We start from the raw sequence: 15998 nt of genomic DNA on the forward strand, positions 1-15998 counted from the left end.
CATTCTCCTGCCTCAGCCTCCCGAGTAGCTGGGACTACAGGCGCCCGCCACCACACCCGGCTAATTTTTTGTATTTTTAGTAGAGACGGGGTTTCACTGTTAGCCAGGATGGTCTCGATCTCCTGACCTCGTGATCTACCCACCTCGGCCTCCCAAAGTGCTGGGATTACAGGGGTGAGCCACTGCGCCCGGCCGCCCCCTCGAAATTTCTAAGTACAAAGCTGCTGAACATCTGGGCACCTACAGCAGGAGCCTCCTGCACACCCAGTGGAGGTGATGACCAAGGGTGCTAAGGGCAGGAGGACCAAAGCTGAGTCCTGGGCCACTTGGAACAGCCTTGGGACCTGGAGGCAGTCCCTTCACCCTTCTTAGCCTCTGTGTTCTCGACTGTAAGTGGGGAACCCCAGAACATGCATCTCCTGGGAGGTTACGCGTCACAGAAGATGCTATGCCAGGATATCCAGTCCCTCCGTCTGCAGATAAGGAGGTGGGGGAGGGAGGGAGATGGACAGGCAGGGGGACATTCCCATTTGGCACCAGGCCTTCTGTTCGACACACACTGTTTCATTTGATTCCCTCTCATGCCTCTGCATTTTGCACTGGAGATGAGGGCTCAGTCCCCAGAGACCCCTGTTCCTCCTCACTCACCCCTGAGACAGCTTCAGAGAGGCGGGTCCTACCAGGGTCAACGTCCTCACAAGCTATGACTCTCCTGGGGATGGCAGCCGGCACCTGCTGACCACCCATCCAGAATCTGCTCCTCTCTGGGTGCCCCTTCTTATTTCGGGAGTGGGCAGATCAGGAGCCTCCCCACAGGCAGCCCCTGGGAAGCACACTCTGTGCCTGGCGCCCAGACTGCAGCTCCAATTTCTTCCTTGCCAGCCTGACCTTGCCTGGTGGAATCAGAGCAGTTGATGAGGCGGGGAGGGAAGGAGGCCCATGCCCAGAGGTTACAGAACCATCAGGGGCACACACTCAGAGACCGAGGAGGCAGGGACCGGGACATGTAGGTCAGCACCAGAGGGCCCCGTGTGAAACCCAATTACAACCTGCTGGCAGGAAGGGAGTGCGGCGTCCTCAGACCTCGGGGAAGGTGGCAGGGTCAGTGTGGCTGCGGTCAAGCTGGCTCTGCTCACCCCGGCATGCAGGCTCTGGGGCTCAGATCCCTGAATGGTCTGCCCACGGCCACCTGGGGCCCCCTGACTCCATGGAGGAGAGCAGGAGGGGGCAGGAGGGGGCAGGAGGGGGCAGGAGGGAGCAGGAGGGAGCAGGAGGGGGCAGGAGGGGGCAGAGCTTCTCTTCCCTCTTAGTGCTGCCTGGGGAGGGCCAGGGAACATGTGTCCTGTTCTGTGGGGATTCCTTGCTGGCCTGTTCTGCCCCCCTCCCTCTGGCCTCTTTGCTCTTGCTCCTGGGGAGCGCACAGCTCGAGCAGACCCACGATGCAGGGGTCACCATGCTCTCAGCCTGGGCCTCAATCTCAAACTCAAGGCCAGCCCACAGCTCCCCCCAGACCTCCCCCCCCTTGCATGGCTCTCAGGTATCCTCAAGGAAACCCCTGCCTTTGCTGCTCCTCACCCAGCCTCCTCATTGGCCTCCCACCTCCCGCTCCCTTTCATCTTTGCCGCTCCCCGTGACTGTCCCGGCCACAGCTCTCACCTGCGCCCTCACTGCTCCCAGGTTCAGCGGCTCCCTACAATCTCTCGAAAACACACGTGGAAAGTCATTGTCTTGGAGCCACAAGGTCACATTGGAGGGGCCTCGATAAAGATCTGTCCGGTTCCAATTGTTTATCATGGGCATGTTATTTTTTGCTTTAACAAGGATAGTGTTATTCAGTATAAAAGTAATCAAAGAAAATGTGCCTGTAGCGGTTTTTAAAGGAAGGAAGGCAGAGGCGCAGGGCTAGGTGGGCAGCTGTTGAAGACGTGGCCTGGGGCCGCTCTCACACTCTGAGCCTGGATTCAAGCCTGCGGGGTCCAACTCACCCAGCCTGATGCCAGGTCTCCAGCCATGCCTCCCACCTCCTCCACCTGGCGGAAGTTGAACCCCCCGGGGAACTTTGCCACCAGGCCCACGTTCAGTTTCCACCTTTGAGCTAAGATGAGATCAGACTCCCTGCCGGGGGTGGGAAGCAGGAGCCTCATCTGGGTTGGGTAGGAGATGGCGAGGCCTTACAGGCACGTGGGGTGCTCGCTGAGTTCTGAGCTCCACACACAGACCTCTCCCCTGACTGCCTGTGAGGTTCGAGTTCCGGGCGTGACAGAGCCGAGGGCTGCACGTCTGGCAGCCCCCAGGGCTGGTGCCAGCGGCTCTGAGCCCAGCACCCACAAGTGGATAATCACTGTCTCTCGTCTACACACTGGAGACCAAGACCTTGTGCCACCCGTCCAGGGACATGGCCGGCACACAGCAACAGGACTTGAACCAGGGTCAACCTGGCTCCAAATTTGAACTGCAACCGTTAGGGGGTGCTCCGCCCAGGGCTCTGGGTTCTAGCCTGCACGCCTTGTGTGCAAGCCCCACTCCAGCTGGGGAATGGAGGCGGGTGTGGAGAAGGGCACCCTGAGATGTCGCCTCTCTCCTGCCCCACCACGGCCACTATGCTCCATCCCAAAAGTGGGCCTGCCCCACTCCCCCCGTGGCACCCAGGCTGGGGCACATTGCCAGGCACCCCCGTCTGTTTGCAGCCCAGAGAGTAAGAGGCACCTAACCCAGAACCAGAGAGCTCCAGAGGCTCCCCTCCCACCCTGCTCTTGGCAGATGAGGGCTGCTTGCAGCACACCAGGGCGCTCCCGGGTGGAAACACCACATGAAGCCTGCTAATGGCCAAGTTCCTGCCTTTATTTATGTCCCTCTGCGGAGAGGCTTGAGGCTTCCCAGCAGCAAAACACTTTAAAAACAATAAAGAGACGCTGGATCCCGACCACAGGAATCCTGGAGGCTGAAGACACTGAGAGTCATAGCTGGTGCCCACCTTTGAGGACGACGGCCTCCTGAACTGTGGCCAAGAGGACAGGCCGGGCTCCCTCGGCCAGGGGAGGAGGGAGGAGCAGAGGGAGACAAGAAGACAAAGCCAGACTCCCCGTGCACGCCCCGGCCGGCCTGTGTCGGCACCACCACGGTGGCCCGGAAGTCTGTTACGGGCGACACACCGTGCTTTGCATAATTCCACTCCTACAGCTCCCCAGCAATCCTGAGTATTGTTCTCGCAATATTTCAGATATGGCCACTGGTGTTCAGAGGTTAATGTGTGCAAAGACCCACAGCAGGCAACAGGAGCAGCCAGGATCCAAACCCAGGCGCGGTGGGGGAACTGCGGCCTTAGCCGTGACGCGGCCCGGCCTTATGGCAGGCGAGTTCCTGTGATGCTGCCCCAGCACACACATATACACACAACACACACTCACATATACACAACACACTCACATATACACACAACATACACACTCACATATACACACAACACACACAACACACACACTCACATATACACAACACACTCACATATACACACAACACACACTCACATATACACAACACACTCACATATACACACAACACACACACATATACACACAACACACACAACACACACTCACATATACACAACACACTCACATATACACACAACACACACATACACACAACACACACTCACATATACACAACACACACACAGAGGCACACTCACATATACATACAACACACACATACACACAACACACACAGGCACACTCACATATACACACAACACACATACACACAACACACACATACACACAACACACACACAGAGGCACACTCACATATACATACCACACACACACTCACATATACACACAACACACACAGAGGCACACTCACATATACACACAACACACACACAGGTACACTCACATGACCACATCCTCTTCCTACACACTCACACACACGCTCACACACACTCACAAAAAACCAAGTCTTCTTTTTTTTTTTTTGAGACGGAGTTCTACTCTGTTGCCTAGTGCAGTGGCGTGATCATAGCTCACTGCAGCTTCAACCTTCCTGTCTCAAGCGATCCTCCTGCCTCAGTCTCCTGAGTAGCTGGGACTATAGGCATGCATCACCATGCACAGCTAATTTTTTATTTTTTGTTGTAGAGACAGACTCTCCATATGTTGCCTAGGCTGGTCTTGAACTTCTGGGCTCAAGCAGTCTGTCCACCTCAGCCTCCCAATTATACGCTAGGATTACAGGCATGGGCCACCGTACCTGGCCCCACATCCTCTTTACACACACACACACACACACACACACACACACACACACAACCATGTCCTCTTTCTACATGCACAGACACACAACCACACTCTGTTTCTAGACACACCCACACACACACACCCCACCTCTTTTTCCAGTGACCTATCTTTGCTTCGGACACCAGCACCCTGGAGGCCTCCAGCTGCCTGCAGACTCACCTGCTCGAGGTGTTGCTTGATAACAGCTGAAAGAGCTTCCTCCATCAGCCCAGGCTGTCAGTTGCAAGGAGCAAAACCTACCTGTGGTTAACTGAAGCAGAAGAGGGAGTTGATGGAAAGGTAGTGGTTGCCTCAAAGGTGAAAGAGACTCCAGGAGAACCAAGTTTCGGCAGGACTTCCCCAAGCTCAGGGACGTGAAAGCAGCAATGCGCCCCTGAGAACACTGTACCCCTCAGGTGGTCAGGACCCAGGCGGCCATAGGTTTTGCTGCAGTAACACACAGGCTTGAGATACCACCTGCTCTAAGCGGCAGCTATTCTTTCTGGTTCTTTCCCACAGTAGGTTCACCGTGGGTCAGCAGGAGGCCTCCTTCCACTTCATGGTGGCTAGGGATCTAGCCACCATGCCAGAGGGAAGACACAGAGCAACTGGCGGTGGGGGGTTCTTAAGGCTCCCAACTCAATGAGCTCTGGAGAGGGGCGAGGGGCTGGAGATTGAGTTGATCACCAACTGTGGATGATTTAATCAACCATGCCTATTTGATGGAGCCTCCGTAAAAACCCCTAAACACGGGGTTCAAAGAGCTTCTGGGTTGGTGAACAGGTCAAGGTGCTGGAGAGGGCATGGAAGCTTGGTGCCCCTTCCCCCATATCTTGTCCTATGCATCTCTTCCTTGTGGCTGTTTCTGAGTTGTATCCCTTACAATAAACCAGGAATAGTAAGTAAAGCACTTTCTTGAGTTCTGTGAGTCATTCCAGTAAACTGTTGAACCTGAGATAGGGGTTATGGGAACCCTGATTTATAGCCAGTCAACCAGAAGAATTGGTGACAACCTGAGACTTGTCATTGGTGTCTGAAGGAGGGGCAATCTTGTGGGACTGAGCCTTAAATGTGAGGTCTGTGCTAACTACAGGTAGTCAGTGTAAGAATTGGAGTTGTAGGCCACCCAGCTGTCTGGAAAGTTGAAGAACTGATTGATGTAGGAAAAAAAAAACAAAAACCTCACACATTTGGTGTCAGAGTGTGAGTAAAACTAGTTCAGAATGGTGATGACACTCAGCTGGGCATGGTGGCTTATGCCTGTAATTCTAGCACTTTGGGATGACAAGATGGGTGGATCACTTGAGGTCAGAAGTTCGAGACCAGCCTGACCAACATGGTGAAACCCCATCTCTACTAAAAATACAAAAAATTAGCTGAGCATGGTGGCGGGTGCCTGTAATCCCAGCTACTCAGGAGGCTGAGGCAGGAGAATCACTTGAACCCAGGTGGCGGAGGTTGCAGTGAGCTGAGATCGCGCCACTGCACTCCAGCCTGGGTGACAGAGTGAGACTTTGTCTCCAGCAAAAAAAAAAAAAAAGAAGGAATGGTGATGACCCTCCTTTGGTGCATCCATCATAGCTCATGTCTTCCAGAGAGCCTTCTATAAGGCCTGGGAATAAAATAGGCCACACAGACGCTGGGGAGGGAGAGCACAGTGCCAGCGACCCACAGACTTGGGGTGGGGAAATGCTGCCTGCTCCGCCACTGACGCAGCTGGGATCCTCGGCAAACCTCTGAGCCCTTCCATATAGCCTCAGTTTCTGCATTTGTTTTAAAAGGGAAGTAATGATCCAGCAATTCCACTTCTGGGTACACATCTACAAGAAGTAAAAGCAGGGTCTTGAAGAGCTATTTCTACACCCGTGTTCACAGCAGCATTATTCATTATAGACGAAAGGTAGAAGCTGAACACTGTATCATTCCACTTACACCAAGCTCCTTGGGTCAAACACTGTATCATTCCACCTACACCAGTCTCCTTGGGTCAAACACTGTATCATTCCACTTACACCAGGCTTCCTAGGCCAAACACTGTTATCATTCCACTTACAGAGTCTCCCTGGGCACTGGTTTAACTGGAACAGAGGTAGAATGGGGGGTGCCCAGGCCTGGGGGAGGGCGAATGAGGAGTTGATATTTAATGGAGACGGAGTTCAGTTTGGGAGGATGAAAAGAGTTCTGGGGACACATGGTGGCGATGGTTGCACAATCATGTGAATGCGCTTAATGCCACTGAACCCTCCACTCAAAAACAGTTAACATGGTACATTTTATGTTATGTGTATTTTACCACCATTTAAATATTTTTAATTTAAACTTTTAAAAGGACGTGCCTGCTGTGCTAGGGTCCAGCCTGTGGTGCTGCGGAGAGACCCACTTTCCTTCCTTCCCCCTGGCCTGGGACTGAAGAGCCCCCTAACCCCAGAAGCGCTGCTGGTGTGCCCCACCCTCATGTCCTCGTATGATGACAAATATCTGAGCATCTCGAGGGAGGGGAAAACAGCAACAATCACAAACAGCATTTGCCAAATGCTTCCACTGACTAGCACTGTTCTTTTTTTTTTTTTTTGAGACGGAGTCTTGCTCTGTTGCCCAGGCTGGAGTGCAATGGCGTGATCTCAGCTCACTGCAACCTCTGCCTCCCAGGTTCAGGTGATTCTCTTGCCTCAGCCTCCTGAGTAGCTGAGATTACAGGTGTGTGCCACCACTCCTGGCTGATTTTTGTAGAGAAGGGGTTTCACCATATTGGCCAGGCTGGTCTTGAACTCCTGACCTCAGGTGATCTGCCTACCTTGGCCTCCCAGAGTGCTGGGATTTCAGGTGTGAGCCACCGTGCCTGGCCTACCAACAGGCTCTGTTCTAAGAGCCTTGTGGGATTTGTCTAATGTAACCCTCACCACAGCCCAGAAAGGTGAAGTCACTTGTCTGAGGTCACACAGCAGCTGAGCGATGGACCTGGCTCCAGTCCAGGAGAGACACTGAGGCTCCTCCTCTCATGGCTCCCTGGACCCCCTTCCCACCATCTAGTCATGCCTAGAGCCTGCTCAGAGCTGGTGCCCAAGGAGAGCCTGAAAGCAGGCTACTATACCCACCAGCGCCCGCAGCCTGAGTCTCCCGTCTCCTGGGGTGCACCGAGGCCATGTTGCCTCCATTACCAAGCATGCATTTCTTGAAATGCATGGTGGCACCCACCTGGAAGGAACTGTCAGTGCTTCCTATTTCCTGGGTGGTGATGCTCAGCCACGTTTCTCTGTCTGGAAGGATCCACCAGTCCCAGCACCACCTCTTCTCTGAACGGCCCCAGCACCCAGGTGTGTGGGTCCATGACGCTTATCTGAGTTCACACAGCTTCTATGAGAACTGTTGCTGACCAGGGCAATATTCTCCTTGTCCTCCTTCCCCTGGAATGGTGGAGGGCAGCCGGTGTGGCAGAAGGGGCCCCCAAGAGGTGGGGAGAGGCCGGACACGGTGGCTCACGCCTGTAATCCCAGCACTCTGGGAGGCCGAGGCGGGCGGATCACTTGAGGTCAGGAGTTCGAGACCAGCCTGGCCAACATGGTGAAATCATTTTTAGTCTCTACTAAAAATGCAAAAATTAGCTGGGCATGGTGGCATGCGCCTGTCATCCCAGCTACTCGGGAGGCTGAGGCAGGAGGTTGCAGTGAGCTGAGATCACGCCACTGAACTCCAGCCTGGGCCACAGATTGGGACTCAGTCTAAAACAAAACAAATTAAAAAAAAAGAGCTGGGGAGACCCTGGCCCAGAGCTAGCTCATGCCTCCTCTCTGGGCCTCCAGGTGTCCTCTCAGATCTCCTGGCCCCAGCTCTCAGGCTGGCCTGGGGAAAGCCACCTATCCAAGAGTGTCTGGGGCAATTCTCACTGCAGGCTGCAGCTGTGGGTGGCCGTCTGTCTCCATGGGCATTTGGGACACTTTGGACCTGTGCCCTGAGGTGAGTGGTACTGAAGTCCAGGTCCTGAGGCCTGGCTATGTGACACACGACAGGTGATGTGTGTGCAGGTGCCAAGTGAGAGCCCGTGTGCCGCGGGAGAGGGAAGGGGGAGCAGGACGCCCACGCAGCCGCCTCACACTGTGGGTGTACCCAGGGCAAGCTGTAAATGCTAACAGCAGCAAATCAATTTCACAAAGCAATTTGTCCCCTCTCTCCTGCTGGCCCCGGGAGGCTTAGCTTAATCACTCTGGCACACTGTCAGGAGATAGTCGGAGATGCACAAATCCCTGCCTTCCGCAGGAAACAATTGGCCTGGCCAGGGCAGGTGGAACCAAAGAGTCCCCAGGCAGAGCCAGGCAGGCGCCGTCACAAAGTTGCCCCAGAGTCTCCTCCTCCGTGCTCCCCTCACCTTCCTCTCTGTCCTCCCCCGACCAGAACCTGAGCTCTCTCGTTCCCTCCCCGATCATTGGAAGCAGGAGCGAAAGCAATCCCCCCCAACACAGTGGAGGTCCCTGTCTAGAAATAACAGAATCCCATTCACAGCCAAATCCCAGGGACAGGTCTGCAGGCAGCACCGATGGTGAAGGCCAGCTTAAAGCCTCTCTGGAAGAGAGTGAGGTCTAGACAAAGAAACAGAATCACAGCCTTTCCGGAGGGTCTGCTACCCAGTCACCAAGGGCTGCCCGCTCCATAGCCACACGGGGGTGAGAGTGACACTGCAGGTGCGGACCTGGAGCTGAGAACAGGCAAGGCCCTTCACTCACACTCTCCTGTCAGCGACCTGGAGCTGGGGACAGACAAGGCCCCCACTCACACTCCGGGCAGTGACCTGTACTCAGAGAGGACAAGCAGCTTGCCTGAGGCCACACAGCCAGGAGGGCAAGAGTGAGGCTGCAGCTCTGGTCTTGACCACTGTAGGCATTGGGTCCGGAGGGGCACAGAGGACGGGGTCTCCGGATAACACCTCCTGCACCGTCACCTGCACCACCACCTGCACTGCCACCTACACTGCCACCTGCACCACCACCTGGCCCTCCTGCCCTGCACCACCACCTGCACCACCACCCGCACTGCCACCTGCACCACCACCGGCACCGCCACCCGCACCACTACCTGCACCGCCACCTGGCCCTCCTGCCCGGCGCCGCCACCTGCACCACCACCTGCACCCCACCTGCACTGCCACCTGCACCACCATCTGCACCCCACCTGCACTGCCACCTGCACCACCATCTGCACCACAACCTGCACCGCCACCTGCACCACCACCTGGCCCTCCGGCCCTGCACCACCACCTGCACCTCCACCTGCACCACCACCTGCCCCACTACCTGCACTGCCACCTGCACCGCCACCTGCCCCGCCACCTGCCCCGCTACCTGCACCGCCACCTGCACCGCCACCTGCGCCGCCACCTGGCCCTCCTACCCTGCACCGCCACCTGCACCGCCACCTGGCCCTCCTGCCCTGCACCGCCACCTGGCCCTCCTGCCCTGCCCTGCCCCGCCACCTGCACCGCCACCTGCACAGCCAGCCACCTGCACCACCACATGGCCCTCCTCCCGTGTCTGGGTTCCCAAGAACAGCCCTCTGCCTGAGGTGGCCGAAAGAAGGGGAAAACCATTAAGCTTCAGAAAAGCAGTTTCCATCAATGGTCCATCACTCTCCCTACAGCACCAGGAGAGGCCACAGACCAAGCGCAGCCAATCGGAGAAGGGCCGCTGCTCCAGTGGGAAGCCCCGCCCCCACCTCCCCTGGGGCGTGGGGTTTCCTCTGCTTCGGAATGCCCACCCCCAGACCCGAGCCTGTCCCTCCCTTTTCATCCCCCGCCCCTGCCATTCTTTTAAAGGGAACACTGCAGATTTAAACCACAAATTAAATTTTTAATGAAACCACACAGCAGTAGTGTCCGATGCGATGCAGTATTGATGAGCTCACAGTGTCTGGCTGGTGCTCGCCCCGGAAAGCTTTTTAGGATGTTATGCAACATGGGACCAAGTTAATTATTTGCAGCAAAGGGCTCCATGTCTCTGTAGTGCTGCTGGGGCCCAGTGAGCGGGAATCCGGCGCTTTTCATTACTGCCAGCTCTGAATGGCAGCCACAGGGAGGGGAGTGATGACAGACCAAACACGACCCACAACCCGAGTGCAAGGCCAAGATAGGAGGACAGGGAGAGAGAGAAAGAGTGTGAGACGTGGGGGGGCGGGGAGGGGATGGAGAGGTCTCACCAGGGAGCACTTGTCCCCACAAGCAGATGCCACCGCACAATGCAGCACTTTTCTTCCAAGTCTTGAAATCCAGAGTTCCCGGTTTCTGCCCCCCTCACCCTGCTTCCTGAGGCATCCCCTCATTTAAAGGGGCTCCCGCAGGGCTGGGTGCCTCCAGCCACATCCTTCCAGGACACTTCCCCTCTGAGGATGAAGCCACTCTCATCAGTCGCAGCCTGTCCTCAGGTACAGGGGTGCAAGGTGTCCTGAGCTTGGCCATCAGCAGGCGAGCTTCCTGGTGGCTGGGCCTCTGTCCTGCCAAGTTACCCCCTGGCTCCAGCCCCGCCATGGAATTCCACCTGTGAGATGCCCATATCCTGCCCAGGATGAAGTGGACACACCCCTGGGCCAGGCAGCTTAGCCCTTCCAGGCCAGTGAAGCTGGGCCTGCAAGAGCCTCCCTGGATACCACCCCTGGGTGACTGGCCACCCAAGAGCAGAGCAAACTGGCGGTGGGGTGAAGGGAAGGGCTGCAGGTGGGGCAGCCGCAGAGCAGCAGGGAGCTCGGTGCCTGGCCTCCGCCCCTCCCTGCCAACATTCCATGCTCTTGGGACACACAGCATGGGTCCCAGTGCTGGGCCCACCACTCCCCATTGTGTCCCAATAATGCTGTGCCTTTGACTTCAGCTCCTGGCAGGAAGGAAAAGTGGTTCTTTCACAGGTGGAGAAACCAAGACTCTGGAGGGTGAGAGACTGGTCTAGGGTCTTAAAACTGGGGAGGGTGCAGGGGGGCCCCTGGGCCTCCATGGGCACCTCCTCGTGGGCTGAGCTGCTCTCCTCCTGGCTTCTCTCCCCCCTACATCGCAAGATGCCAGCCAGGGCTGAGAAAGGGCCACGAAGCACAAGTGTCGGGAATGTCTGAGACTGACCTAAGGAGTAAGAACACAGAGGACCAGGGCCAGCAGGGCTTGGCGAGAGGCTTGTGAAGGGGAGATGGGGTTGCAGGATCCATGAGAAATCACCCAGAGCATCCATGGAGGCCCCAGCGCTCACCACGACCGGACTCGTAATTCACACGGAATGAGATGCTGAAGCTGCATATGGCACAATTTGGGGGTATTCTCCCCACCCCCACTGTTGTTCTTGCTTGTGGTCCTACCGGGTCACCAGAACAGCCTCCTAATGGGTCTCCCTGCCTGCTCCGGCCCCAACACTGCATCCAGTCTCCATCAAGTGGCCAAAATAGTTCCTGCTCCAAACCCTTCTGTGGCTCCCCCTTGCCCTAGCGCAGTCTAAAGTCCTCCCTGTGGCCTGCTAAGAAGGCGCCGATGACCGCTGCGTCCATTGCTGAGCATCTTATCCATCCCTGTCCACCACGCTCATCTTCTCCACCACACCCATCCTCTCCACCACATCCATCCCTCTCTACTGCATCCACCTCTCTCCACTGCATCCCTCCCCTCTCCACTGCATCCCTCCCCTCCACTGTGTCCATCTTCTCCACCGAGTCCCTCCCCTCCACCACATCCCTCCCCTCCACCTCGTCCTTCCCCTCCACTGTGTCCATCCTCTCCACTGCCTACTCCTCCCACCCTGCCGTTGCTACTCCCAAGCAGCTTCACCTACCTCGAGGCCTTGGCACAGGCTGCTTTCCTCACCCAGGATGCCTCTTTGCCCGGACAACTCCCATTCCTGCTTCAGAGCTTGGCTTAAATCTCACCTATGCAGGGAGGCCCTCCCTGATCCCCAGCCTGAGTCACGGCCCTGCTGGGTGCTCCCCAGACACCGCTGCTTTAGCTGCATTCCCCTGAGGGATAGGGAGTGAAACAGGAGTGGAAGGGAACGGGGGTCACGGAGCTGGCTACTGCTGGGGTGGCTGGAGCTCTGTCCTTCAGGACCTTCCAAGGAGGCTCATGAACCTCCCACTTGCAGGGGCCTGGAGGGCCTTGTCCTTGGGTCTTTATGCCTTTGCTCAAGGATGGCTCACAGGCATGGGCCCCCACACACTTGCAGGTGTGCAGGAAACTGCAGAGCACGTCCTGCAGGTGAGGTCCAAGAGGCCCCGGGGTGGATGAAGAAGAAGCGAGGGGCTGCCTGGCTGCCTGGTGGAGGGGAGGGAGGGGCGCAGTCTGCATAGACCTGAGGGCCAACGGAGGCTCCAGAAAGGTGAGACCAAGAGGCGACAGGTGCAGTCCATGCCACAGTCTCTCATATGTTGCAATCATTCCCTGCTTATGACGATTCCCCCTTCACAAAGGCAAGGATGGGTTCTCTCCCTGCTGCCCTGGTGTGCCCAGCATCATCCTGGCCTAGGGTGGGTAGTGCATGCTGAGTGGGCAGCACTCAGGAAACAGCCACGCAGGAAGGACTAGGACGGGCTGGGGGCTCATGCCTTGCTCAGCCTGCTCACCCCTCAGAAGGGCAGCAAAGGAGGTGGAAGGAGGGGGCCCGGAGGGGCCAATGAGCGTCACGCACACCTCACACAGCCAGCAGGGTCCTTCCTGTGAGGCTAGCAGGGGCCAGCCCTTCTCAGAGCCTGGGATGATCACTGCCAATTCCAAGCTGTGAGCTGCGACTGGCTCAAAGGACTGTCAGCTGACAGGGCAGGTCTGAGAATGGGGAGGGGTGGGATGAAGGCCAGGGGCCAGCTTGTTACCAATTTGCCTTGGCTCCCTGCTGCAGAATGCATTGGGCTGTCCCTAGGCAGAGTAGAAAATAGGTGCAGAGTCCGGGCGCTGCGGCTCACGCCTGTAATCCCAGCACTTTGGGAGGCTGAGGCAGGTGGATTACCTGACGTCAGGAGCTTGAGACCAGTCTGGCCAACATGGCGAAACCCTGTCTCTACTAAAAATACAAAAATTAGCCAAGCATAGTGGCTCACACCTGTAATCCCAGCTACTTGGGAGTCTGAGGCAGGAGAATTGCTTGAACCTGGGAGGTGGAGGTTGCAATGAGCTGAGCTCGTGCCACTGCACTCCAGCCTGGGCTACAGAGCGAGATTCTGTCTCAAATAAGCAAACAAAAAAAGATGGGGAAATGAAAAATCTTCCCAGAAAAGGGTCTCTGTGACCCCAAGACATCGCAAAAGGAGGGCTTCATTCCTTCCTTCTTTTCTTTACTTCCCAGACACCTGAGCAGTTTAAAATTTTAAGATTTCTTCACCCTGCCCCCTGCACATGCACACATACAATGCGTGCTTCCGCTTCATCCTCATGATATCCCCAGGAGGGAGGGGACGCACACACCTGCAGTGTCAGAGAGGTAGACGTCCAGCCCCAGCTGAGAGAGAGCTCCTTGCTCCCCAAGTGGCACGCCAGCTCTCCCCGCCCAGCTTTGAGACCCTCACTGGATGGGCCCAGTCCTACCAACAAAACAACATCCCATCATCCTAGTAACAGCAACTGCCATGGAGTGTGTGCTCGCTGTCAGCAGGGCCTCTCCTGGGGCCTCCCCTGGGCCATCTGGTGTGATCTTCCCATCTTGCCCAGAGCCCCACAGCCGATAGTGGTAGAACCAGACGTTGACACACCCGAGCTTGCAGACAGAGCCTTTTTTTTTTTTTTGAGACGGAGTCTTGCTCTTATTGCCCAGGCTGGAGTGCAGTGGCATGATCTCGGCTCACTGCAACCTCTGCCTCCCTGGTTCAAGCGATTCTCCTGCCTCAGCCTCCCGAGTAGCTGGGATTACAGGCACCCACCACCAAGCCTGGCTAATTTTTGTATTTTTAGTAGAGATGGGGTTTCACCATGTTGGCCAGGCTGGTCTCGAACTCCTGACCTCATTATCCGCCTACCTCAGCCTCCCAAAGTGCTGGATTACAGGTGTGAGCCGCTGAGCCTGGCTGCAGAGCCATGTTCTCTCCCAACTCACCTTACCCTGCTCCAGAGGGTGCCCACCAGATCGTTTTTGACATTGTTATTCAGGGTGGCCCAGAGCCGGGGTGAGGGGTCTCTCTGCAAAATCCCACGAAATCCTGCCCTCGGAAACCACAGGTCATTCAATGTTGGTACTCTGGACCCAGCCAGATACTATCTTAGAGGGATCTTAATGTAGTTATGGATAACAGATGCCAATGTTTTAATAAAAGTGCACGAAAGAGAAACTTAAAACCAAGAAAATTCCATCCATCAACTTAAAAAAAAATAGGGACATGAGCCCAGGAGTTCGAGACCAGCCTGGGCAACATAGCAAAACCCTGTCTCTACAAAAAATACAAAAGCTAGCTGGGTGTGGTGGCACGCGCCTGTAGTCCCAGCTACTCAGGAGGCTGAGGTGGGAGGATTGCTTGAGCCCAGGAGGTCAAGGCTGCAGTGAGCCGAGATTGTGCCACTGCACTCAGCCTGGACAACAGAGTGAGACCCTGTCTTAAAAAAAATAATAATAATAATTAGCTGGAAACATCTTTGTGTCTCTACCGTCTGGGAGAGTTCCTGGCACATAGTAGACCTGGAAGAATGTTCATCCAATGAATGAATGAATGAATGAATGAATGAATGAAAATTCAGAAGGCTAGACCCGCAGTACTAGAATTAATATTGCTACTTAGGTCAAGGCACTAACATACAATGAGCTTGCTTGCCTCCTCTGCAGAATGGGCAGAATCAAATATAAGAATGCCACCTGCCAGCTAGGAGCAGTGGCTCACGCCTGTAATCCCAGCACTTTGGGAGGCCAAGGCGGGCGGATCACCTGAGGTCAGGAGTTCGAGACCAGCCTGACCAACATGGTGAAACCCCGTCTGTACTAAAAATACAAAAATTAGCCGGGTGCGGTGGCATGCGCCTGTAATCCCAGCTACTCAGGAGGCTGAGGCAGGAGAATCGCTTGAACCCAGGAGGTGGAGGTTTTAGTGAGGCAAGATCGCGCCACTGCACTCTAGCCTGTGGGAAAAGAGTGAGACTTTGTCTCAAAAAAAAAAAAAAAAAGAATGCCACCTGCCAAAGCGGTCTGGTAAACATCCAAGATACCTTGGAAAATGTAACAGAAAAAGGAGCATATTTGCACCATGCCTAATTGTTTTTGTTTGTTTGTTTGTTGTTTGTTTTTGAGATGGAGTCTCACTGTGATGCCCGGCTGGAGTGCAGTGACGTGATCTCAGCTCACTGTAACCTCTGCCTCCCAGGTTCAAGTGATTCTCCTGCCTCAGCCTACAGGCGCCTGCCACCACGCCCAGCTAATTTTTGTGTTTTTAGTAGAGACAGAGTTTTGCCATGTTGACCAGGCTGGTCTTGAACTCCTGACCTCAGGTGATCCACCCGCCTTGGCCTCCCAAAGTGCTGGGATTACAGGCATGAGCCACCGCGCCCGGCCCTGCATTGTGCCTAATTGTGACAATGGGAGTGTCATTCATCCCCCAGAGCACTGGATGCTCCCGGAGGGCTGGCTCAGCCCATCCTGCAGCCTGGCACCCTGCAGTTTGCGGCCCTGTCCCCAGAGGAGGAGGCATGGTGGCTGCTGCCTCTGCCGGCAGGCGACCACACTCTTCCTCTTCCGGGTATGAGTGATGGCGTCAGTGCACGGTCCTTGTAATAACTGTAATCCCTTGCCAGTACACATCATT

The 15998-nt window shown here is 55.7% G+C and overlaps 1 long non-coding RNA gene across 1 annotated transcript; it reads right to left on the reverse strand.

The window, feature by feature from the left end:
• Positions 1 to 10093: 10093 nt before the first annotated feature.
• On the reverse strand, positions 10094 to 12862 carry LOC115838321. Its single transcript, XR_004033327.1, has 2 exons — positions 12065 to 12862; positions 10094 to 11367 (listed from the first exon to the last, which is right to left on the reverse strand). It is a non-coding gene; the product is annotated as an uncharacterized LOC115838321 (long non-coding RNA).
• Between the last annotated feature and the right edge of the window lie 3136 nt (positions 12863 to 15998).

Source organism: Nomascus leucogenys, chromosome 14 (assembly GCF_006542625.1).
Source record: "Nomascus leucogenys isolate Asia chromosome 14, Asia_NLE_v1, whole genome shotgun sequence".
In the NCBI taxonomy this organism is placed as follows: domain Eukaryota; kingdom Metazoa; phylum Chordata; class Mammalia; order Primates; family Hylobatidae; genus Nomascus; species Nomascus leucogenys.